Genomic DNA, 23222 nt, shown 5'->3' with positions numbered 1-23222 from the left:
GTCAGACGGGATTAGATCCACCCAATGAGCTCACAGTCACATTCTGAGGTTCTGGGGGTTAGGACTTCATCATATGAATTTTGGGGGACACAGTGCAGCCCAGAGTGATTATGAAAAGAGAGAATAGCGTCTGCTTTATCCGAGGAGTCCTGAAGGCGGGAAACAGCCGAGTCGCCTGGTGTGCCTGGAAGATGTGGGTGGAGGGCTGCCCGCCCAGGTCCCCGTGGCTCTCGGAGGCTGGGGGTGGACACCAAGCTAAGGCAACCAGTACGTTGGCCTCACTGCGGACAGCAATCAGTGGACCCATTAGCTGCAGACAGAACTGGACGGAGCCAAAGTGAGAGCTGGGGCCCCTCACTCCCAGGAGATACCAAGTATGTGAAGTGATGCGGGAACTAGGGGTTTGAGCCTTGGAAATGAAGGGGGACAGGGAGGGAATTTTCTCAAGGGCAGAAAAAGCCTCTGCCTTCACTGCTCCCAAGGCAAAGGACATGAGCTGGGGAGTGGCAAGGTCGAGGAGGACCTCCCATTGGGAAATTCAACTCAAGTATTTTGCTGAAACAAAATAGCTCCTGTTTATTGCCAATTGCTTTCCATAGTGTCCCATTCCTATAACCACCCTACAAAGAGGGGAGGGAGCTCAGGGCTCCGGGTGATGAAGAGCAGATCAGAGTCTACACAGCTGCCGGGTGCCAGGACTGGGCTCCCAACTCAGCCCTGTGTGACCACAGGACAGTGCAAGGACGGCTCACAGCCTTGCCACCCATGTAGCTCCAAATAGCCGGGGGCTCCTTAACTTAGTTCTGGACAAAGTGGGGCCCAACCACACTAACCAAGTGCTCTAAGTCTTGGCAGGGTAGGGGACCAGCAGGTGTGTGTGTGTGAGAGAGAGAGAGAGACTTCACTGGTCACCGTGTAATAGAAGTTTCTAGATAATGAAATGTAGCCTTACTCCTTACAGGTATCTGAGGGCACACGGTCATTTTGGGCAAGTGCAGAGTGGAGCCCCTTGCACAGAATTCTCAGTTTCTGAGGAGGGACTGCTGAGCCCACTGTTGTGGGGTCTTTGACCCGGGTATTCACGCATGAACCATCTGCTTCCCCTGCACTCTCACAGCTCAAGCTGGCAAGGCCTCCCCCCCTCCCTTGGCCACCTCTCCCTTTGTCATCCTGGCCAGCTAGCTGCTGTAGCTGCCTAATCTTTAGGAATGCCACCCCCTCCACCCCTGGGGTGAGAGGGTATCTCTGTAGTCGTAGCTGTTGAGACAGAGATGGTGACCGACCTCCCCTCTGGCATTTCCTCTCTGGATAAAGCAGGCACTCGACCTGGTGGCCCACACTGGAGAGACCTGGGGGACCTGTCCTTCCTGGGGACCTGGTGAGGAGAAGCAGAACAAGGGGCTGGTGGGAGACCCCAGTGTACTACTGTGCCCTGCCCTGGGGGTCCCCCATCCTGAGTGACAGCCTGGCCTCCCCCCGGGGTCAGCTGTGGCTCTCCCTCTGCTGAATGTGACTCGCACCACAGGAGCTTTTCTCTCACCCCCTGTCTGCCCTACAAATGGAGCATTTTAGGAAAAAACCTCCCTTTGAGTCACCCCCAAGGGGAGGCCTAAACCTCCCAGATTGCTGCTGGCCATTCAGACGTCACTAACTGGCCTGCTCACACTGCAGCCAGCAGTGGCTCCCTCTGGCCTGGGCTAAATTCTCCTCTCTTCGTCAGCATCCTCAGGCTCTCAGGCTAATGCCCAAGCAGGGCTCAGGCCTCTGCCCCGTGGGGGTGGGGGAGTGGGCAAGGGCGAGGGTGGCCGGGGAGCTCATCTCCCGTGGCAAGTCCCCATTCCAGCCAGGGGTGGAGAAAAGAAAGAAATCTCAGCTCTAGTGGTTTCTGGTTCTCAAGCCTGGTGCTGGGAAGCTGCTCCGGTCCAGGGGCCTGTAGCAGCAGCCAGAGCTGGAGAGCAGCTCTGAATATTAAAAATCCAGAGGAAAGTACAACTTCAAAGAGTCCTTTTCTAAGAAAAGTCCCTTTTGCTACCCACAGCAAACTGCAGGCAAGCTTTTTCATTTTTTATAGAAACAGGCAGTCCTTTTCTGTCTCCTGCCCTTGTCCCCAGACCAGAAGCAAACAAGTGTGTGCTTCCCAGAGAGGGGAGGGCAGGAAGAGGAATCCTGTGGCCTGGGTTAGGGGTGTCCTGGGGCCCAAGTGCCCAGCATTCATCACTTCCTTCCTCTCCCTTCTGAGGACGCAAGTGGGCTTTCTGCCTCGTCACCTAACGATTCAAACCTGCCCGACTGCACCTGCTGCCTGAATCAGATGGGCCTTTTGAACGCTGACGTCTCAGACATAGAGAGCTGCAGGACACGGGGCTGTCGTGCCTTCAAGCTTTGCCTTTCTTGCACACTCTGTAATTGGTTGGCAGAGTCTCCACGTCTCTTTCCCTCTCTCTCTCTTAAAAAATAGCTTTATTGAGATATGATTTGCATACCGAACAACCCACCTATTTAACAGTGTGTACAATGCAATGAGTTTTAGTATATTCACAGATATGTGCAATGATCATCATAGTTAATTTTAGAACGTTTTTATCACCTCTAAAAAAAAAAAAACACCTTGTACCCTTTAGCTATCACTCCCTCATCCTCTGTCCCCAACACTCAGCCCTTAGCAATCAGTAATCTGCTTCCTGCTGCTATAGATTTCTCCATCCTGGACTTCCACATGAATGGAGTCACGTATGTGTGGTCTTTTGTAACTGGTTTCTTTTACTTTGCATAATGTGTTCAAGGATCATCCGTGTTGTAGTGTGTATCAGTAGTTCCTTCCTTCCTCCCTTCTCTTAAGGGTGTGAGCAGGCCAAGTGTGGCTCCCTGGAGTAGGGGAGTATCTCCAGATACTCCCCAAACCCCCCAAACCATTTTATATTTATGCCCTGCTGACTTTAGGCTATTCAATAAACTGGTTACACATTTAGGAACATAGAGGCAGAAATCCCAAATGAAATAGCATTCAATCTAGCAGTATGTGAAAAGAATAATACGTTATGACCAAGTCAGCTTCATTCCAGGAATGTAAAGGTGGCTCAGTATGAGTAAGTGCATTAATGTAATTTATCGCAACAACAGGTCAAAAGAGAAGTTTTGGCAGTAGTGTGGGAACCTGTTCACACAAGACATGTTTGTTCCCCCAGCACAGGTGCCACACAGAAACCAATAGGACAAAGGCCATGTTTGTTTGGGATGGCTATTTATGCTGCTTTGATAGACTTACCCTTAAAAAAGTCATTTGATTTTGGGGTGGTGACAAATATGCTTTGTGTGACTAACAAGCCACATTGCGTCATTCTGTGGCAGCAGAGAAAGTTCAGCCATGGGTGAACGATTTCTTGAGTGTGGCAAGAGAGTCCGAAGTTCAAGGTGACAAGACTCGTATTTGAAGCTCTTCAGGCTCCATCTGTAACTCCCAGTGGGGCTCATCAAGGGGCTTCAAAGACCAGGAATGGGGAAAAGAAGACTGCTCAACACTGGAGCGGCAAAAACTGTAGTCCAGTGAAGGCGAGGCCAGAGATTCACAGGGCATCAGGGCAGACATGAGTGTGGCTTCCAGACCTCTCAAGACCACAAGTGATTTTGTTGCTGGATTCCTTTAGAAGGGTCTTGGTCACACATATATATACATATATATAGAGAGAGAGAGAGAAAGAGAGAGAGAGTATGTATGAGACAGGGTCTTGCTTTGCCATCCAGACTGGAGTGCAGTCGTGTGACCACAACTCATTGCGACCTCCAAATCCCAGGCTCAAGTGATCCTCCTGAGTAGCTAGGATTACAGGTATGCACCACCACGCCTGGCTAATTTTAAAAAATGTTTTTGTAGAGACGGAGTCTCGCTGTGTTGCCCAGGCTGGTCTTGAACTCCTGGGCTCAAGTGATCCTCCTACCTCGGCCTCCCAAAGTGCTGGGATTACAGGTGTGAGCCACTGTGCCCAGTCCCTATTTCTTTAAAACAGTTCTATTGAGATATAATTTATATGTAATAAAAGATGAAGATTTTAAGTGTACAATTCAATGGGCTTTGACAAATGTTTTCGGTCCTGTAATCACCACCAAAATCAAGATATAAAACTTTTGCATTCTTCCCCAAAGTTCCCTTGTGTCTATTGATAGCCAATCCCCCTTTGCGCAGCCTCGGTCATGAGCAACTGCTGGTGCTTTCTAGCTGTGCCTGCGGTAGGTCTCTGGAGCTCTGTGCAGCTCCCCCATCTCTGGCGCCCCACCCTGCAAAGTCTAGTGCCCCCGCCTCCCTGAACTCTGACCTGGCCCTCAACTCCGTAGGTCGTAGGTCGGCTGGGCTCAGTTTCGGTTCCCCTCTCTGCGCTGTGGCCTGGAGACTTCCTCCAGGCAGTCAGCTGGGACAGCTGTAGCCCTTTCTTGTGTTTTTTCCTGGAATCTCAGACCTGTACATCTCCTATGTCCAACATCTGTAAGAGATTGTTTTACACATTTGATTTGGTTTTTAGTTGTTTGTATTAGGAGGGCACTGTCTGCAGCAGTTAATCCTTCCTGGGCAGAAGTGGAAGTGCTCTCACTCATGTGTTGCTATTTGCCTGATGACCTCATGCTACCTGGGGCCCCAGATGAAAGCACTTAGGTACTTTCAGGCTGCTGTCCACCCCCTTAAGGCAGGTAGACAGTTTCAGCTAAAATGGAGTGATTGTGGCTCCAGTTTGGAACCCATTGCCTCCCTCAAGGCATGGAGAAATATACGGACACCTTCTAATAATAATGCACTTTGAAATAATTTCAAATTTAGTGAAAAGTTACAAGACCAGCAGTACAGAGAGCTCCTGCTGTTGCCAGCTGTCCCAGCAAAGTCTCTGTTTTCGCTCTGGTCCGGGATTCAGTCCAGGATAATGCATTGCATTACTAAGCATGTCTCTAATCTCCTTCAATTTGGAGCAGTTCCCCAGGCTTTCCTGCTCTTTCATGTCCTTTGCAGTTTTAAAGGGGACAGGCTTTTCATTCTGGGGCAGCTTCCTCACTCTGGATCTTTTGGATGTTTCCTCGTGTCTAGACCCAAGCCATGCTTTCTTGGCAGGAATTGCACAAAAATGGTGCCGGGCCCTTTCCATGCACCGTATCAGGAAGTGCACAATGTCAGCCCGTCACGCTGTTGTTGATTTATTTTACTCACTTGGTTGAGTTGTTGTCTGCCAACGTTCTCCACTGTATAGTCACCATTTTCCCCTTGGTCATTTGTGGGGACATGCTCTGAGACCATGCCAGTATTTACTGATGCCTCTTTGAGGGAGTAAAACATTTATGATTTAACTTTGCCCTGTAGAAAAACAACGATGTAACAGTTGCCATCATTTAGTGAGCCTTTATTATGTGCCAGGCACATGCTAAGTGCTTTCCATATCTTAGCTGAATCCTGGAGCCCTGTGAGTTAGGTACCATTATTATTCCCTTTTAAAGATGAGGAAACAGAGCCACTTGTGTTGATGGATTTGGAGCAGGACACATTAGATGCCACCTCTTCAGTCTTCTTGAGTATTAAATCTTTTTTCCACTTAGTGAAGGAAAAAAACTATAAAAGATATTAGCCAAGGAAGAGTTAAAAATACCAAACAGGAGTGGTTTGAATTGTTTCCTTGCAGCTCAGATGATTCTTTTTGTGGCAACTAATGACCCAGAGTTTAGATTTGATGCTTTAGTAGATAATATACCTCAGAATCTGCAACCATTTTAAAATTGGGTCAAAGACACTTATCTAAAGCCACCAAAGTTGTCAAAAATAAAGCCCACCAAGCCTCATTATTTCCACCCATGTTAGGTCAGTTAGTGAAAGGAAAATGAAAGGTAATCACTAAGAATGTCAACCCAGTCAAAGTCCTTTGGAAATTTGCCCGTGTAGGGATCAACCCAAAAGAAACCTCAAATGCGATCTCTTTGTTCAAAGAAAAAGAGCCACCACATGCATTATTAAAATGTGAGATTTGGTGGAATAATTTTGATACTGGTCAAAAATTATGAGAGTAAAATATTTTCAAATATCCTAGAGAAAGAGACCATAACTTCCTCATGTATTAATTGTAAATTAAACACTGTCCATCAATCTTTGTTTCAATTCTTAATGAGTGTTTTTATCTGAGTTCATTTTTATTAAATCTCTCTTGGGAGAAGAATGGTGGATTTACGGATATTTTACCAGGACCCATTTATTGCGGGCAATTTACTATGGCCATAAATTTTGTGGTTGAATGACAATGTGAGGAGAGACTAGAGCAAGCGGTGGATTGAGGCTGAGAAGCAGGGTTGGATTCAGGGTGGCTTGCACAGAAAACAGTTTTTACGTTTTGATACAGCCCAAAATGACCCGGGTGAAAAGTACCACATTAACATGTCCTTTGAATGAAAATAGCCACATCAAAATGGACTGCTTCACTCGGACGCCTGTCATAACCCTCACCCCAGTTCAAAGGATCTGTGTGTTCCCAGGCATAAGAAACACACACTTTCAGCTCTTTCTGAAGACCCTAAAGGCCATGGATCGGAATCTTGAGATGTGAGGCCAGCTTGCGGAACCAAGATTCGTAGCTAGTGAGTGAACCTAGCAGACTGCCCAGCATCCAATTCCCACCGAGGTTTGGCAATCTCAATTCCCACCACCTAGGGGGGACTCTACTGAAGTGATAAAAGCATTATTTTTGTTTCTTTCATGTGTATGTGTACACGTGTGTAATAAACAAAGATAAGACTTTAATGGAATCTTCAGTTAACTTGTATGGGGTGGGGGTGAGTGCAGGGAATACCAGTGTCTTGTCAGGAATGTGATTCCAGAAGTCAGGAACCCACACGTCTGAGTTCATTGCTTTGGTGATTCAGGAATATTTTAGAAAGGGTGGTAGACATGGCTGGTTTTTCCTTCTTGTGTAGTAATGGAAGCCTGAGTATTTTTCTGAGCACATGGTTGCCCAGGGGAAAGACTACATTTCCCACATGTCCCTGGGGCTACTTGTGGCTGCACAGTTAAGTTCTGCCCAATGGAACATGGGGGTGAGCTGCGTGCAACTAGGGGGTCGTGCCCTCAAAGGCAAAGGGCATGTTCTCCCCTGCCTCTTCCTGCTGGCTGGAATGTGGACGCGTGGTGAGGCATCTTAGAACAGGCGGGCAAAGGAAGCCCAGTGTGGCAGAGCTACAAGAAAGAAGACTGGGCCTCTGACAGTGTCACAGCCAGAGCCACCATAGCAGCTGAGCCTTTCACATGTAAGAAACATTAACTTCTCTTATGTTCAGGCCACTCATCGTCTGGGTTTCTGATAACGTGTCTGGACTTGTGTCTTAACTAATACTGTAGGTGAGGCAAAGATCCACTGTCATTGTTCCTGTATTTGTCTCTGTCATGAGGCTGTGTCTCCTTATGACAATCCCTCCCCATATTCTCTGCAGTTCCTCACGGCAGGCCCAGCGCTATCCCGCACCCTGGAACAGAACAGACGCTTGTGAATGTTTACTGGATGAATGAATGAATGTGGAGGGATGGGGACTGGGATGGATGGATCAGAAAAGCTGTGGCATGAGAACTGCATCCCCACCGCCTTGTTGGAATCTATGTCTAGGAATTTGTGTTCATCAGCACTGCTTGTAACAGAAAATCCAAATAATGGTAACTTAACCAAATAGTGATTCATGTTCCTCACATGGTGAGGGGTTGAGGGTGGGTGGTTTCTGAATTGGGTTTGGTGGATCGGTGCGGGGGTGGGGGTGGTGGTCAGGCCTAAGTTTCTGCCATTCACGTGGCCCTTCCTCATTGTCACAGGATGGTAGCCAAACTCTGACTGTCACGTCCATGTTCCAGGGAGGAGGAAGGAGGAAGTGGGGAAAGGCAAAAAGGTGAAAGGGGAAGTCAGCCAAGCCTGTCTCTCCTCAAGGGCTCATTGACATTTGCAGAGCCCGGGATAAGGGAACAAAGGCAGGCCCAGCCACCATATGTTTATGTATTTAAAAGTTATGATTCAAGCCAACAGACTATTAAATAACATATGTTTATCTTTCTGCCTTGTCAAATATACCCACAAAACGACAAAGGCAAAAACGCACATCAAGCTATAATTTTTATATGATTGAAAATCAACAAAGCACTGAGACAATTGAATGTAATTATGACTGAATATATCTGGGTATTCTGTTGATGAGCTGGCAATGTCTGAATGAGTAATAAAACCAAGGTATACATAATTCATAAGTCATTATATATTTATTCCAGACGATTTATTTTTCTCTCTATCATCTCAGCAAAATTTAATAATTATGTTATCAAGATTTTCATAATTTGTCTTCCATTGACAGTAATGGTCTAGAGCAGGGATTGGAAAAGTATAGCAGTCAGTCCAGCCACATGTTTTTGTAAATAAAGTTTTATTGGTACACAACCATGCTCATTCTTTTACATACTCTCCATGGCTGTTTTCCTATTACAGTGGCAGGGTTGAGTAGTTGTGACAGAGACTATATGGCCAACAAGCCTAAAACATTTACTCTCCAGCCCTTTAAGAAAAAGTTGCCAACCCCCAATCTAAAGCATTCAAACCAAAATGTAATTGTAGCCAAAATATACAGAATTTGAATATATTTAATATTTTCATCAAGAAGTATAAGTTAAAGTGAACATAGAATCAAATAATTAAAATTATTACCCATATACATTTTCTCGAGAAGTTATTTTTCTCCTAGAAAGTCATAATTATTTAACCAATTAAAAGGTAAGACACTAATTATAATTCATGCATATCAACATTAGTTAAATAAAGCTAAATTTTATTTAATTTTTAAAAATTTAGTTAAATCTTGGTAAAAATTTCTATGAAAATAAAACTTGACATTCTACTATTCAACATCCACGTGATTGCCAATGTAAAGATGTCATATCATGCTTCATACATGTTCTGTTTAGACCTACATGTATACAAATTTGAGAGGAATATGAATTGTTGAATACGGCACATGTTCTTCAGCGCCATGTGCAACTGCTGTGAATGCCCTGTTATCGGTGAAGACTTCCAGAACAGTGGGTTGGAACTTGAAGAGAAGCAAGAACATGGATGTTTGGCACTACTGGGAAGTGCTGCCTTGTTGTGTAGGAATATCAGACTCGTGATATCTGCCGGGAAAGAAATAACAAGGCAACTTAACGCTTTTCTATTACCTAAGTTCTTGCGCCATTCAAATCTTTCCTACGCTCCGAGCAGCATTCATCTCCAGTGTCATCAGGAACAAGGACCCCAAATGTCCAGACTCTTGGTGCATTTCAAGGACACAGCAAAGGGCAAGAGCTGTGGAAGTGGGTATTCCTGGGGCCCGAAAGGTGTTAGTAAGAAGAACGGGTGTTGAAGGTACGATTGCCCCGTGGCAGTGTTGAGGGCCTGATCCCTAACGGTAGATCCCAAACCTTTGTGTTTGTTATGAAATATTTGTGTGTGTGTGTGTGTGTGTGTATGTGTGTGTCTTAGTCCATTTTGTGCAGTTATAACAAAATACGTGAGACCAGGTGATTTATAAACAAAAGGACTTTATCCCTTACAGTTCTGGAGGCTGGTAAGTCCAAGATGGAGGGGCGCATCTGGTAACATGGTGGAAGGCATATGGGGAGAGTGTGAGCAAGGCAGGGAAGGGGAGCCCGGCTCAGCTTCTTATCAGGAACTCACTCCCCCAATAACTAACCCGCTCCCACGACAACAGCATGTATCCACTGAGGAAGGCAGAGCCCTCGGGACCTAATCAGCTCTTAAACATCCGCCCTCTCAACGGCGTTGCACTGGGGATTCAGTTCCCAGCACATGAACTTTGGGGGACATATCGAGACCATAGCAGCATGTGTGTGTGTGTGTGTGTGTGTGTGTATGTGAGTGACATTTGAGGCCCTCTAAAGCAGCAAGCCCAGAGCAGAGTCTAAGGACAGACAATACTAAAAAGACTTTCTGGAAACTCCCTCAAGTGACTTCTGCTCACATCTCACTGGCCCTGACTGTGTCCCATGGCTGCTGCTGGCTGCGGTGGAGCCTGGGCACACTGTCGACTCCTGGAGAACCAGCAACCAGGGGGGTAGTCATCAGATTGGCTATGAGTAGTCTCTGCCACGCCGCCCTTGCCTCCCTGCTCTGGCCTTCTCTCAGCCTCCTTGCCCTCCCCCCACATGCAGGTCCTCCCTGCCAGGCCTCCTCCTCCTTGAGCTGAGAGCCTCTGTTTCTCTCTCTGTCACTCCCAGCCAAAACTGCCATGCCCTTGAAGAAGATGCCAAGAGTGGGAAGCCCTAGGTGGCTCCTCAGTGCTCCCCAAGCCACGCCGCCAGGAGCATGTCCTCATGCTTGGGCCTGATGGTTGTCACACGGCTAACTGGCAGGAGGGAAGGGTTTGTAACTGGGGTCCTTGCATGGATGCCTGGGAATCCCCTGAGATTAAGTGCCAAAATTTTGCATGTGTATTTTTCTAGAAGCGAAGCCCTGATTTTTCTCAGGTTCTCCAAATCCCCAGTGGTTAAAGACTGTAAGAAGCAGAATAATGGTTCCCCACATCCCAATCCCCAGAACCTGTGAATATGCTATGTCACATGGCTAAGGAGATTGAAGGTTGCTAATCAGTTGTCCTTGAGATGGGGAGAGTACCCTGGATCACCTGAGTGGGCCTGGGGTAATTGCCAGGGTCCTTGTAAGAGCAGAGAAGTGTCAATGTGATGTAACACAAGAAAGACTCACCTGGCCATTGCTGGCTTTGAAGATGGAAGGGAACCATGAGCCAAGGAGTGTGGGCAGCCTCCAGAAGCCGGAAAAGGCACAAAAATGGATTCTCCCCTACAGCCTCCAGAAAGGGACTCAGCCCTACTGACACCTTGATTTTAGCCTGGTGATATCCACTCTTTGGATGTCTGACCCAGAGCTATAAGATAGAAAATCTGTGTTGTTTTCAGTTACTCTGTGGTAATTTGTTTCAGCAGCAATAAGAAACTAGTACAAGGACCCTTTCTTTACTCAATCATGTAACTTCATCCTGCTCCATGGACCTGCGTTTAGATCTGAGCTTCCTGGTGGCCAAGACAAAGAGAAACCCAATAACTCACAGCGCTCTTGTTGGTTGAAAGAAACAGATGCACCAAGCACTAATTCTGTATCCAAATAAGGGACCTCACATAATAAAATGATGATGTCATTGTTGTTCGTTTTAATGAAAGATGCTGAAATGTTCTCTTGTGGCTCCTCCTTCTTATAGACTTCCTCCTGCTAAACAGAGCATAGCATGGATCACAGTTCTGGGAGCAAAGATTTTGCAGTCCCACACCTGCTTTTGCTGATTTATTCAGATCTAGGAATTATGCTAAGAGAATCAGGGGAATGACAGGGTCATTATCAGATCCTCAAAGCTTCTTGGGCCAGGGCGGGTAGCTGTGGTGCTGGAACGACAGTCAGTGCGAGGGAGAGGTCTCGTTAGTAATTCATGCAGCAGCAGTGCGTGCAAGTGTGGGGAGCTCGTATTGATTCCTAACACATCAAACGAAATGGCGCCCAGCAGTTAGCGGTCGTAGCCTGGGACAGGCTTGCCAAATTGGATTAGCAAACCAAACGTCTGCTCTAATGCCTGAGAGATGGACGAGATGCTTATTAAACGGCCCACAGGCAGGGATGTTGCGAGCACTTAATCAACTCTTCATTTCCCTCCTCCAGGGAGCAAGGAAGCCTCAGTGCCACCCATGGTGAAAAATTACCAATCCCTGCAGGATCCCCCTCTGCCATTCTCACTGCAGCATGTGCAGGGATTACAGGAAAGGGCCGGGGAAGACAGTGCAAGGACACTCGGCCATGGGGCAGTGGAAACTGCATGGGTCTGGGGGCAGGAGACCCGGTGCGTGCGAGTCCTGCCTCTCCCACCTGCTCACTGTGAGACATCGGGTCAGTCCATCCCCCCTCTGGGGCCCTTCAAGGCTCTCCCCGCTCTGACAACCGAAAACAGTTCTCTGAGGATGCTTCCTGAAAGAGAGGTAGCAAGCAAGGTGGCTTTTCCCGAGGACTTGCCCCATGAGCAGTGCCCTTTGTGTGCGTGGTCGGGGAGAGGGGTGGATGCTGCCCTGTATTCTCTTTGTGGCTTTAAGTCAACCTCTCCACCTCTGCCTCCTGCCCACACGGTAGAAAGCCCCCTTTTATCCTCTCGTCACCTCTCCTTCCTCTTTTCCCACTTGAGGAACTTAAATTTTAGAGCCAGAGAGTACAAAGGGGCCTTCTGAGCTGCCGTGTGTTGCTGCCTTGGCGACATCTCTCTCTGTGCTTTGGTCTCTCCCAGGGTTGCTTTCTCAGTGGGAGTCCCGCTCCTTGGCTTCCCACTTCCCTTGCCCAAGGATGTCAGCCTTGATTCAGTTCCCCTTGCCCCTAGAAGGAGAAACGGGGGTACGGGAGAGGGTTCCATGTTAGACTTTGCATCGAGGCCCATCACTCCTAGTTACATGGTGACTTTGACCTCAGTAGACCCAGGCTCTTCCTTGTACAGTTTGGGAGACTGAGGCCCAGACACAGGAAGGGCTGTGCCCAAGATCCCATGGTGAGTTTGCAGTGAAGCCAGGGCGGGTCTTCTCCAGTGCGCTTGCTCCCCTGCCCTGTCGCCTCACCTTAGCGCACTGCGCAAGCCAGGAGCCTCCTGCCACCCCAGGCCCTGGCCAGCAGGGGGCACAGCTGCAGTGAAGCCCACCTCGCTGGGCTGGAATGTTCACAGGGAGTGTTTCCTCCCAGGACTGCTCCCTATCATTAGAGCAAGCTGCCCACCCCCAGCCCCCACGGCAGCAGGGGGCTGCAGGGTGGGACCTGCCACATTCCTGGTGGATCTAGTTCCCTTGGAAGACGTATAACAAGCTTTTCCATGCCACTCCCTATTAAGACAGCCACATAGAAACATTAAAGCAAGGAAGATAAAGTTCTTGGAAAAAAACCCAAACAAACCTGCAAACTTTCTTGTTAAAATTTGGGCCCCTGCCACTCTAATCCTTCTATTATCCCTCAATGCTGAATCTAATCTGGCTCTTATCACCACACTTCAGTAGAACACTTCTTTCAAGCCGGCCAGAACAGTTTTTTACAGCCTTCCACATTTTTACCTTTGATGTTCCTGCTAACCAGGGCCTTCTTACTTTCCACTGATGAGACGCCAGGTGCGGCCTCTCTGACTCCACAAGCAGCAGGAGCAAAAGCCTTGGAGTGGAGGGTGGAGGCGACGTTCCCCTCGGGCTTCAGCTGCCCCTCCATCCGCGTCAAAGATCAAGGGAGGGATGAGTGAGTGCCTCAGAGTGTGTGTGTGTGTGTGTGTGTGTGTGCGCGCGCGCGTGGCCTGCCCCGTCCTTACCGTAGGAGCCAACTTCTTACCTGCTCTATTTACCACCCTGGCCCTCATCTTTCTGATTAATAGTTTGGTTGGGGGCTCCAGGAAATTTACATCCAATTGTTACCATAGCAACAAGCTGTCTGGCACCGGATCCCATAGAAAATGCATTTCGGGTCTCCTGAAGGAGCTGGGATTTACAAGGATCTCGGCACAGGCCAGGGCAGATGATGTTCCCCACGACGTGAGTGAGAATTATGAGCAGGGATATGAAATGGTCTGGCCACACCATAAATCGGGAAGGACGGTTTTAGTTTCTTCCCCTCCCCCGTCTTTGTCTGTCTCTCCCAGACACTCCTGCCCCTCAACGTTCTCTGCTGGGTCCCCAGAAAGCTAGTTCGCCACAAGACAAAGGCAGGACAGTTTTGGGGGATGTCATGAGGAGGCTCATTCCCTTTCAGCAAAAGGAAGACTTTGTAGTGGGCGGAACCAGCTGAAGATGCAGCTGGCAGCCTTGGAGGGGGTGATCTCCCCGTCACTGGAGGTATGTGGACAGCGGCCTGTCGGGGGTTCTAGAGAGGATTGTGCAGAGAGGATGGGATGAGGGGTCACATGTGTGGAACCTCTGGGTCCCTGCCAGCCCTGGGAAGGGGAAGCCAGACTGACCCTGTCCGTGAGACCAGCCCTCACCTCCCCTAGCTAAGCAGAATACCAGATTCAGGCATTTTGGCCTCATGGGTCCCTGAGATGTCCTTGGGCTTGTCCTCATAAACTCAATGCCCAGCACCCTGCCTGGCCCACAGGTGCATCAATGAATTCCTTAGGGTTTCATTAAGTGTGTAGGTACAACTTACTAACCATTTATGTGTTCTTTTTTATGATTTTATATATATATATATATATGTACTTTTTAAAGCTTGGTCAGATAACAACCTGAACTGGAAATGGAAGAGAATGGCATTGCTTGTAAAACCCTGTCGGACGTGCTAGAGTCATTCCCCGATTACAGTTGAGGCATTAAAGTGTTTGTCTTCCACAAGCCACGTGGAAATGATGGGAGGCTCTCCAGGAAAGCTGTGCTTGAGCAAGCCCCTTAGCCTGTCTGTGCCTCCATTCCCTCATCTGTGAAAACGGAGTAAAGGGAATCACTGGGAATGGCCGCCTGGCTTTCACTTATGGGCTGACTCTGCCAGATGGGTAGAGGCTCAGTTGAAGAGCATGTGGCAATCAATTAACAATGTCTGCCCTGGGCACCAGATGAGAAGTCAGTGGCCATCCCAGGACCACGTGGTCTCAGAGAGCCCTGATGACTCTAAGTGACAGGACATGATTGCATGTCACCTCAGTCCTTCTCTGCCTCCAAACCAACCTCCTTGGTTCTTCTTTACTCCTGAGCCTATAAAATTGTGAGGAAAGCTGTGACTTTTTTACTTTAAAACCTCATTACATTTTCTGTTCTAAATAGATATCGGACCTCAGAGTTGTCTAGAAGCAAGAAGGTATCCAGGTTGGTTTGTAAGTGACACAGATTCGTGGAGAAATGCAGGGTTTAGGTTCCCAGAGACACCTGGCCTGCAGTAGCTTGCAGAAGAGCTACAGGCAGATGAGGGGCTGCCAAAGGCTTTTACAAAGGGGACGGTGGATGAGCCACTGCAAGGAGCACATGGAATTAGTCCTGTAGGGGTTTATTCTGGGCACACAGCTGTGCCCCAGGGCTGAGATCCCTTTTTGGCAACAAGTGGTGTACCCTCCCCTGCCAAGGGAGAGAGTCCTGGCTGGGCCTTCTCGGGTGTGACACCCTCTCCTATATTTCCCCAACCTCCCTCCTACCCCATCTGCCTCCACTCTCCCCCACCCACCCTGGGCTCTAGCTACACTGGCCTCTGCACCATTCCTATGTGTGTCACACGCTTTCTTAACTCCATGCCATTGTCAGTGCTGTTCCAGCTGCCTGGCATAATCCTTTCCATACAGCAGACTCCTACTCACGCTTCAAGACCCAGCCCCAGAGTAATCCCTGAGATGCCTTCCCAACCCTCTGAACCACACAGAGTCCTGCATCTCCTATCCCCTTCTCTGTGTCTAGACTGGCAATGTTGGCTGGCTTCTTGGTAAATCCTTACTTTGGTTCTGGGTAAGCCTGGACACAGGGGAGTGAAACATTCCAGAAAACATAGTCATTTTGTGATGGAAAACAAGGATGGCTGAGTTCTCTGAGGAGAGCAGGAACTCCGGTTTCCATAAGAACCCTCCCTGGGGGCTCGTTCCTCAACTGAGGGCTGCTTGAGGCTATGGGATGGATTCCTTGGGCCCATGCATGGGCCTCTCATGGCAGCTGGGCTGGGGGCAGAGGAGCACGGGGAGGGCCCTGTGGCTGGGCCTGATCTCATGAAAGGCCTCCTATTTAACCTTCTGATGGTATCTTCTGTTTTAGTTCATTTTCATGTTGTTATAAAGGACTACTTGAGGCTGGGAAATTTATAAAGAGAAGATTATTTGACTCATGGTTCTGCGGGCTATACATGGTGCCAGCATCTGCTTCTAGTGAGGGCTGCTGGAAGCTTCCACGCCTGGGGGCAGGTGAAGGGGAGCCAATGTGTGCAGACCACATGGAGTGAAAGAGGAAGCAAGGTGGGGAGGTGCCAGGCTCTTTTCAACAACCAACTCTCACGGGAACTAATAGAGCAAGAACTCATTATTGGGAGGATGGCACCAAGCCATGCACCAGGGATCTGCCCCCACGACCAAAGCACCTCCCAACCTTCAACACTGGGGATCAAATTTCAACATGGGATTTGGAGGGTCAAACAAACCAAACTATAGCATCTCCAAAGGAGGTTTCTAAATTTATTTTTTAGAGACAGGGTCTTTCTCTGTTGCCCAGGCTAGAGTGCAGTGGCATGATCATAGCTCACTGTGACCTTGAACTCCTGGGCTCAAGCGATCCTCCCACCTTAGCCTCCCAAAGCACTGGGATTACAGGTGTGAGCCACCACACCCAGCCAAAGCAAGTTATATGTTCCATCATAGAGGGACCAGATCAAGGTAGAAAATGTTCACCAGACAAAGTAACATTTGCATCCCATTACTGAACCACACCATTTGCAGGACATTATAAATTAATATGCTCTTAAAATAAATGCTGTAATTACCTTGTGATTAGCAATTATATCTCATTGCCTTTCTTTTGGTATTAAAAGTGTTCATTTGATAAATGCAACGATTTAAAATGCAGTCATGCACAACATAATGATGTTTTGGTCAAAACAGACAGAATATACAATGGTGGTCCCATAAGATTATAATATTGCATTTTTACTATACCGTTTCTATGTTCAGATACACAAATACTTACCACTGTGTCACAGTTGCCTACAGTATTCAGTACAGTAACATGCTGTACAGGTTTTTAGCCTAGGAGCATAGGCTACACCATCTAGCCTAGGTGTGTAGTTGGCTACACCATCTAGGTTTGTGTAAATGTACTCTGTGGTGTTCACACAATGATGAAATTATCTAAGGACACATTTCTCAGAACTTATCCCTGTTGTTAAGCAAGGCATGCCCGTATATCACAATTTTGGTAATTGTTCATATCTTTATTTATTATTAATAGTATACCAGGCACCTCAAAAATTGGAAGTGACCCAGGCTTCTCTCAGCCTCTGAGAGGCCCCACTTGCCTACGAGTATGTTTGTATCTAATCCTATACAGTAGCTATGTGACCTTGGGCAAGTTGCTTAAACTATCTCCCCAGCCTCAGTTTCCTTATCTGCTCATCTGCAAAATGGTGAAAATACTTCTGCCTTGCAGAGTTTCAAAGATGACGTAAGGTGATATATGTGAAGTCTCTAACAAAATTACAGGTTCACAAGGTTCCCAGTATACGGTAGGTGCCCAGTAATCTGTAGCAGTTATTATTTTTCAAAGTCCCAGTGTATTTTTGGCTGTTTTGATCCAGAATACTGCTATATCAGTTACATATTAATGTGTAACAAATCACTCTAAAATGTAGTGGCTTAGAAGAACAACCATTTATTTACGTCAAGATTCTGTGTTCTGTAGGCTGGGCTCAGCTGGCAGGTTTTCTGGACTCAGCTGGGATGCTTCTTGCTTCTGTGGTGAGCAGTGGGTCAGCTGCAGTATGGTTTCACTGATTTTGGCTGAGCTCTCTCACATGTTTAAGGTCTCAGCTGGGACACCTGGGCTGACTCATGAACTCTCATCCTCCGGCAGCTTAGCCTGGGCTTTATCACATGATAAAGACAAGGGCCCCGAGAGAGCAAATGTCAGGGTGCAAGGCCTCTGGAGGCTTGGGCTTGGAATTAGTGTAGTGTCACCTCTGCCACATTCTACTGGCCACAGCTAGTCAAAGACTCAAGAGTGAGGAAATAGACGTCACTTTTCATAGGAAGAGCTACAAAGTCACATCTGAAAAGCAACATAGATACAGGGAAGGAAATAACTATAGTCACTTTTTGCAAACAACCTACCACAATTCCTCCTTTGTAAACAAAAAACAGTACCTCAAGTTTTTTCCCTGGGTGCCCCAGTGAGCAAGTGGGGATGAATTCTATTCTCGTCACTCTCTTGTTCCAGCCTATTTTTAGATCTAGTCTAATAAAATGAATTTCACACCTGGATTACTCACCCACTAACAAAAACTTTGTTCTTATCAATGCCTAGGACAAATGCCTAGACAGCCTGGATTTGTAGTTCCATTACCTTCGAACACAATAATTGTTAATTACTTGCTTCATTTGGTCCTGTTGCATTTGCCAATAGTCAATTACCTATGTTAGGTTTTCTTGTGATCATTGGGGCTTATCCAATATTGCAGCTCAGGTCTGTTTTTGTCTCAGAGATGTCTTTTCCAAAAGAGTTAAAGAAAACTCTTGTTCACTAGTTTATTGAATATTAGCCTTTATCTGCTTATTTCAAAGGCTCCTTATTCACTGCTGCAAGCACCCAAATGCTCAGGCTGAGCTCTTAGAATTGAACAAAGGGCTGGAAATAAGCCTTCCCTTTGCCTGATCTGGCTAAATCCTGGCAAGTGGAATAGAGGGAAAGAGCGGGTTGTGCGATCCTGGGGCACTCGTTTAGCTCCTGCCTGAATCTCTGAAACTGCCTCATCCCCTCTGATCCACACTACACATTGCTACCGAGTGACCAGACGCAGAGACCCAATCGCAGTGCTGGCGGTAGAGTTGGTGGATGGAACTAACTCTTCAGTCCTTCTTATAGCCAGGCCCTTTGCCATGTGACTCCACAGGTGCCCTCATTAGTCCCCTGTCCTACAATCTGGACTAGGCCACGTGACTTCCTTTGGTGGACAGAATGAGTTGGAAGTGACGACATGCCAGTTCTGAGCCCAGGCCTCAAGACACCTTGCATGTTTCCCTTTGCACTCTAGTGCCACTGCCATTGCCATGAGCAAGACAGGCCCAGGCTGGCCTGCGGTCTGGGGGAAGATAAGAGACACAGGAGGAAGAGCAAACCACTGCAGCAAAGCCCAGCCCAAATCAGCCAAACCCCAGCCAACCCGGGATGTGTAAACCATAAATGCTGAGGGTTATTTTAAGCCACTGAGACTGGGGTGGCTTTTCACATGGCAAAAGCTGATTCCTCATTCTTCTGTTTGAACCCCAGCACTGGTCTCCTGTAGCTTAAGGCGTAAAGTCCTTCTGGCATCTGGGCCCTGTTACTTTCCTTTTGGTGTGTCCACACCTCCCTTTTCACTTTGTATTTTAGCAATGACCCCAAATGACTGGTAGTTCTTCAAATGCGTAATGCTGGTTCACATTTCTATGCCTTTGCACCTGGTGTCCCCCTGCCTGGAATGCCAGTCTCCTCTCCCTTTGTCTGCCTAGAAAACTCTTACTCATCTGTCAAAACCCAGCTCAGGCATTGTCTCACTATACTCTCCACTCCCTGAGGTCAATCAGTCCCACTTTTATGAGAGGTCTGGATGCACGTAAATGTGAATCGTTACCGTATATGACATGGTGTTATGATTTGGGTTCTTTGTATTTTGTTTTTTCCCATTTGTCATATATTAGACTGATGCACTTTAGGACAGGGATAGCTTTAATTTAGTGTATTTTTAGTGCCTATCTCAGTGCCTGGCTCCAACATTGCTTGATTAAATGAGTATCAGGACCCCCCTAGCTGGAGGATCTGGAGAGAGGGGGCATCTGAATAGGGCCTTGACCAAAGGGTAGGGTTTGGGCACACACAGATGGGGAAAGGAGCTCCAGAGAGAGTGTACGACATGAGTAAAGGTACAGGGGCTAGAAAACAGGAGTGGCATTGTTTCATTTTGGCCCGACTTTTTGAAAAAGAATAGCAAGAGTTATAGTTATATGGAATAAAAACTCCATAAACACATGTAAAATGAATGTTGTCTTTCCAGAAGACTTACCCACCAAGAAGAGATGCAAGGCAGATCACCCCAAAGCCAGGTGATCTGTGGCTGGCTGGCTGACAAGATGATTGGGGGGGCTAAGGCCTCCTGGGCCCTCACAGCCCTGCAGCTGGGTGCACCTGCCTCTCCCAGGCATCTCTTCACTGGCCACCTCTTTTTAGGGTGTTACAGGCATTGAGGAGTCCAGCAGCCAAGGGGTTAACTGGAGGCATGTCTGCACTCTTGGGTGGTAGAGAGTGATCGGAGATGCTGCCAGGTGTAGCTTGGCTCCTGCTAGGAGGCAAATCCCACTGCTTTCTGGCTGATGAAACTTGTCCCTCAAGGAAAACTTGCAAAAATATTAGTGGAATATGGAAGCACAGATGCTAAGTCCTCCATTTTTGGTCCCCACTGCACAGAGAAGGGAAGAGGTGTGCCAGGGGTCTCTCCCTGTGTGGGCTTCTCCCTCATCATCTGCCTCTTTAAAAATATTTAAACATCTGCATTATGGTGGCTTGGCCTTTTATACATTAACTCTTCTTAATTATGAAACCAGTAGGTATTTTTGCTAGATGGCCATATGTTGCCCTGTACTGGCCACTTCCTGGCTTTTGTCCCTGAATCTACGATTGCCTAGTTACTTTCCTGGGCACAGCATTGGTCTCTACAGTTCACCAAGGGATGCCCAAGGGTAGGCACTAGTCCGGGCACAGGGCTGGGCACTGGGGAGGTGCTTAACAGGTGACTGTTGCATAGGCACATTTGTGAAGAGTTTAAGAAAGATACACTCACCAGCTCACCAACTACCTCGACAACTATAGGGACAACTGCCAATATTTTAGCAATGTCCTTCCACGTTTTTTCTATGTATGTATATATCCTCTATTTTCAAATGAAGCTTTACTTCTTAATAGTATTTCATGCCATGTCATGAAAATTGTTCACAAATAACATTTTTAGTGGCTGCTTGATTTCCCTTCATGGGCCGGTACTCTATTGTTGACTACATTGTGTCCAGTTTTTCACAATTCTCCCAGAATAAGTATCCAGGTGGGGAAGGCATTCTTTTGCATCAGTTTTTGCTTATTTTCAAATGATTTTCTTACACTAGACTTCCAGAAGGGGATTAAAACATACGAACATTGTAAAAAAATCCTGCAACATTTTGTCAGCATGGCTGCCCAGAAAGATTGGACCAGTATCCCCTGGTAGGTTGATGGCGGGGTGAGCTAGAAGCTCAGGAAGGCAGTCTGGTGCAATGGTAAGGCACTGTCCTCAGTCTGTGGAACTTGGATTTAGGGAGGACCTTGGACAGGCTCTGCTTTCTCTGGGCCTCAGTTTCCTCTTCATGCACTGAGAGGACAAGCGTTGTGCTGCCTAATTCCCAGGGTGGCTGTGCGAGTCCAGTGAGGGGCTACATGGGAAAGGGCTTTGAGAGCTGAGAAATTTAGTTCTTGTTCTTTTTATTTCACTTTAAAGAGCAAAGGGACTAGCATCATCAAGACAAACAGCATCTTCCAGAAATGGTCACTGCTGTTCTGTCTCCAGCACTGTGGCCTTTGGGAGACACAAGATCTCAGTGTTCGTTGTCTTTTTCACCTTTGTCCTGCTGAGGTGGAGGGTGAAAGGAGGGGAGGGGAAGGCCACTTTGACAGCAACTCTCCAATCCTCAGTCCCTGGAGAAAATAAACTGGGAGAAAAAAAGGTGAATTCTGGCACTTGCAAGAGTTCCTCCGCTTGCTGCTCCCCGTGCATTCACTGACCCTGGGTGGGCCCCTTCTCATTCCTGAGCCTCAGTCTTCCCTCTGCACAGTAAGGGGCTCGGGAGGAGCTTGCAGTGCTGGCACGTGGGGAGGGCTGCAAATGGTCTCCTCTGCACCAGCCACCGGCCCAGTCAGCCGCTCAAGCCATCCCTGGGCCTCGGGTTGTCCTGGGCCCCCCACACCAGAGTCTCCTGTGAGGAGGCCAGTTTTTTAGACTGACTGGAGGGTAAATTCACCTAGTGCAGAAGGGAAGGCTTTGGAAAGATCCCGCCCTGCTGCAGCCCAAATCTAAGAACCAAATCTGACCATGACCACTGGTCACTTAAACACCTCCTGTCCCCCCACAGTCAGGACCCCCGGAGGAAGTCAGGTCTCCCTAATGTGATGCTGCAGGCTCCCCACAATCCAGCCACAATCAACTTTTTTGGATAATAAGAATATCTTTACATCAGGTTGTTGTGAGGACTAACTGCAGGAAATGCATATAAAGCATTTAGCACATGCTTACCCAGCATATAGTAACTGCTCAATAAATGATAGCTGTTAGTAATTATTATTACCACTATTACTTTCTCTCTTCCCCCTTCATTTTCTCTGCATGCCTACCCTGGCTGTGGCTTCATGCTGTTGTATCTTTGCACAGCCTTTTCCCTCTGTGTGGAGTAATCCCGATACATGTCTCCCACTTTGTGGCCATTTTGGGGTGTAATCTAGCTGAGTGGAATTGCCCAGCATGGGAAGATGGTCATTTCTTGCTGCCTTTCTTTGCCCCAAACTCATAGGATGGAATTTGCTTATGTGTTGACCATAAGGTGTGACTCCCCTGCAGGCAGGCTCAGGTGCTTAGTGAACAAATGAGTCCTTGGTCCTGTGGGTCTCCCACTAGGTTGTGAGCAACTCGAAGGCTGGATCTGGGCTCGCCACCTCTGTGCCTGTAGTGCCAGCCTCATGCCTACGCACGGGCAGTTTCCGAAAATCCACTTACTCAAAATAAATTTCTAGAACATCCTTCAAGTGTCGGGCATTGCTCTGGGTGTTGTAGATGGGGAGGTGACCAAGATAGACACAAGTCCCTGCCTTGCAGAAGCACGCATTCCAACTGAGGAGACAGGAAAAAGAAGAGTAAACAACTTAGTTAAATAAAATGTCCTCCCTGTCTGTTTGTTTCCATGTCTGGAGGAATTTTCTTTTTGCATTGAGAGGGTATGTTTTAATTTTGAACTTAAAAATTAGCCATCTGTGAACAGTACTCAGAAGGCTAAGCAGCATCTCAAAGAGGCAAGCAGTTATGCTCCAGAGGAGTGAACCCTGGGTATGACTAGAGGTCAGCGGCGGCTGAGACTCTGGTGCCAGCCCTGGACACCCGGGCATGGAGGGGAAAGATGGGGTTAGTTTTGAATATGAGCCCTATTCTGAAGGACTCAAATTGCAAGGGCTGATTTGCAATCGAGCTGTATTTCACTTGGACAACTTTATATATGGTGCTCCAGGGTGAACAGCAACAGGGATGTATTTACTTAATGATGTGGGCAAGGGCAGCCAGTAAATAAAATAATCACAAAGTGTGAGAAGCACTTAATAAAGGTGCCTGGGATGCGGCTGGGGAAAAGGCAAGGGCCAGAGTAGGTCGGGTCTTGAGACCGGGGTGAGGGGTTTGGACTTTATGTTGAGCACATGGCAGACGAGGGAGAGTTGAGATCCAGTG

This window comes from Lemur catta, chromosome 10, assembly GCF_020740605.2.
Source record: "Lemur catta isolate mLemCat1 chromosome 10, mLemCat1.pri, whole genome shotgun sequence".
NCBI lineage: Eukaryota > Metazoa > Chordata > Mammalia > Primates > Lemuridae > Lemur > Lemur catta.
This window is presented reverse-complemented; position numbering follows the sequence as displayed.